The sequence below is a fragment of the Theobroma cacao genome, chromosome 8 (assembly GCF_000208745.1).
Source record: "Theobroma cacao cultivar B97-61/B2 chromosome 8, Criollo_cocoa_genome_V2, whole genome shotgun sequence".
Taxonomy (NCBI): domain Eukaryota; kingdom Viridiplantae; phylum Streptophyta; class Magnoliopsida; order Malvales; family Malvaceae; genus Theobroma; species Theobroma cacao.
The window spans coordinates 11,593,068-11,596,669 of record NC_030857.1 but is presented as its reverse complement, the minus strand read 5'-3'; the positions used below and the strand labels follow the sequence as shown (position 1 = coordinate 11,596,669).

General features: G+C 34.2%; 1 long non-coding RNA gene across 1 annotated transcript in view; it reads right to left on the bottom strand.

The window, feature by feature from the left end:
- Nucleotides 722-3,602, bottom strand: part of LOC108663060 — a 31,191-nt gene continuing 28,310 nt past the window's right edge. Inside the window, exon 3 of the long non-coding RNA XR_001928947.1 lies at nucleotides 722-755. This is a non-coding gene — a long non-coding RNA (uncharacterized LOC108663060). The remainder of the gene's footprint in view (nucleotides 756-3,602) is intronic.

The window sequence follows — 3,602 nt, the reverse complement described above, 5'->3', positions numbered from 1 at the left end:
TACTCTAGATAGATAAGATAAACAGTGGTTACTCACTTTGACGGGAATTTACAACACTCCTAGTCTCGATCCACTGGTGTAATACCTTTGCTCTTATCCGAGGGCTCAGCACCTATACATAATGTGCAACAGGAAATTTAATATCCTTATGCTAAATTGTCACAAACTATTCTATGTTCTATATGAATGTATGCAATGAAATGGGAGACGTTCAGCCTATCGCGCACTATACACTATTTAATCGGTCTAAACATCCAATTCAATTCTAATTAATTTATTGCACTTCCAATACTCCTCAAAATTCCACACACTTTAATAAAAATCTTTCATGACTCGAAATTCCCATCGGGCCCGTACAATCGTCGCGACGTCCCGATAGGCACTCATTATCTTGAATGTCGATCGGAACCCCGTAAGGCTTAGCATCAGCTTCCGTATCTCCTCGGTGAACGACAGTTATTAAATCTCATATTTCAAGAAATCATAAGTCGTTTTCAAATTAAAATAATAAAATATTATTTTTTGGCTCATAGGGGCATTTTCGTCATTTTTTTTGAAAATATTGAAACTCGTCAAAAACATGGTGTAAAAGCTAAATATATTCATACATACTTTAAATCAGATAGCTGAAGTATAAAATTACTTTTACAGTGACACGTGGCTCCCAATTGACCAAGAGGGTGTAGGGCAACGAACCCTTACTTTCTAGGATGCAGCTCCGAGATTAATTCTCGTCTTAATCAACTATCAACAAACTTTCCTGAGCCTGAAAAATGGATAGGAAGAGGGGTGAGATTAAATAATCTCAGTGAGTAAACAAGTACTATCAAAATCATCTAAAGTCGAGTAGATGGAGACAATATAAAAACGTTATATCTCAATAATGTTCATAACGCAAAATTCGTTTCAATTTATACCAAACAATTTCTTTTCGTCAGAATTTTCCCGGCTTATGAGTTTCTTAAACTTGGCTCCTGCTAGAATCACTCTCGTGAGTACCTTCGTCAAGGTATCCCATTGAGACCGCCAAGGCTGTTAAATGTCCCATACCCATAAACATATTTTCACATTTGACACATAACTGTTCCTTGGCGTTGGTTGAGTCTCACTTTCACGTGGTGGCCCGAACGTGAGGTGCACTCAAATCTTACCTCAGGAGATACTTCATCCAACATCTCCCCCAAGAGGTAAATATATAATTGAGTTACTGTGCCCCTCTCATAGGTAGTCCACGGAAACCCCCACCACTGCAGTGACCGAGTAATATACCATCAGACCCATAAAATTTTCAATAGCATAATATGGCGAATAAAATTTAATCCAGTCTACCGAGATCAATCCCAAACTGTTCATATATTTCATGCCAACCCCAAAAATTTAGCCATCATGCTACTATAGTGTCATAAGCCACAATTTCAATAACATATAAAATCATAAATTTCAACACAGTCTCCATATACTCAATTTTCCCAAAACAATATTTGATTTCAAAATCAATATAAATCTCATTTTTATAAAAAAATAATATTTTAATTGGAAAACATAATATTTTATAATTTAAACTCATCATTCAATAAAAGCATCAAACAAGTATAATTACTCTAGATATTTAAGACGATAAATTGTCCACTCACAGTTCTAGGAGTCGATGTACTCCTAATCCCAATCTTCAAGCACAATCTCTGTACTTTTACCAGTGTAATTTGCTCACCACCTATCCACAATGTACAATACATAATTCACCACATTAATACTTGACCATTATAAAATCAATTCAGGCTCAGTGTATATGCATGATATGATATGCAACTTATTCGACGATCATTTAAATGCGGTGCTGACCTAATTCGGCCTATTACCCGATTAAATGACAATTGTGTCCGATTTGGCTGCAAATTGCTCCATTCCATTTCTAGTACCTCAATTCACCAAACATTATTCAAATAACACCAATTTCAATATCAAAACCCTCCCATTTCTTCATGGAAAAATTTGGCCATTACAGTGCACTAACACCGTGATTTTTCCTACTTAATTTTCTTACCATTATTCATCATTTTCTAAGCCATTTCTCTTAAAATAATAACAATTCATCACCCACACACATCAAAGAAGATTCGGCCAATGAAGATTCATGGGAAAATGGATTCTTTTCTTGTTGTTTTGCTTCTAAATATGTTAAACTAACCTTAATCACTAACATAACTTAAAATCAAACAATTCCAACTTCATTCTCTCTCCATACCTATTTTGACCAGCCATGAATTCACCATGAAAACATGTAATTTAACCATGGAAAATAAGGAGAAATGCTTAAGGAAAATAGATTTCAAGTTTAAATTGAAAAATCCTACCTTTTTCACTTGTTTTCCTTGATTTTTCACACTTTTTCTCTTGAAATCGTCCACCTAGGTTTTGTTCTTGTTTTTCCTTTCTTTCCTTTTGTCTTGGCCAAATATGGAGAAGAAGAATGGGCTGATTTATGCTGATTTTTAAGTTAAATAATAAAATATCCTAAGCTTGACACATGGATGTTTCCATTGGTCCATTTTTAAAACTTTAAAAATTTTAAACCTTTTATCTCCACCACATGATTAGTCAAAGGTCAAAATCAGGATAAGGGAAGCCCATATGCTGGACAAATGTCCTGGTGGTGGAGAATTACAATTTTGCCCCTAGGGTGGTAAAATTATCATTTTACCCTTATACTCCAAATTATATCAAAATTAAAATTTTTCACTTCTAAACCTCAAATCATACTCCAATAAGTCAAATGGGGCCAAAAAACTCTTTTCTAAAATTTCCATTTTATCCTCAAGTGGCAAATGACCATTTTGCCCCTAGATAGTGAAAATTTCGATTTGACTCCAAATTGATCCTCGAACTCCGAATCACCATTTTGAGTCATCCTTGGATTGTGAAACTCTTAATTTCATCTTAAAATTCCTATTTGAACTAGTTCGAGGCTTAATCGACTTAATGGTACCTTTAGGGGCAATACGTCTTTTAACGGTTCCTCGAATTTCCCAAATATGCAAACATTCTATTGAGCATGTAAATGACGTCATAATTGTTTTATAGGACAGGGTTTGACAAAATCTATTCTAATTGCAATTACCAAAATATCCCTCATTATTGTGCAAATTGTTAACTAACGGGAGTAAAATTTTTCGGTACCCTTTTTTTATTTTCGGTATTCCTAAGCACCAAATACAATCTAAAGGGCATGAAAAACAAACAAATTCATCATCAAACTTGTAAAACCTGACCCTATAAACACATGTCATGACATACATGCACTGAGTAGCATGTTATTATGCTAGGAAAAGCACCTAAGAATAGACGAAACTCGGTATTGTACCAAATGGTACACTTGAGTTGATTTAACCTCGAACTAGTTCAAATAGGAATTGTAGGATGAAATTTAATATTTTATAGTCAATGAATGACTAAAAATGATTGTTCGGAGTTCGAGGGTTCATTTGGGGTAAAATTGGAAATTTTGATGTTCAAGGGTAAAATCGTCATTTTGCCACCTAAGATAATAATTTGATCATGGAGTGAAATTTTTGATCAAGATTAACTATTTGGAGTATAATTTA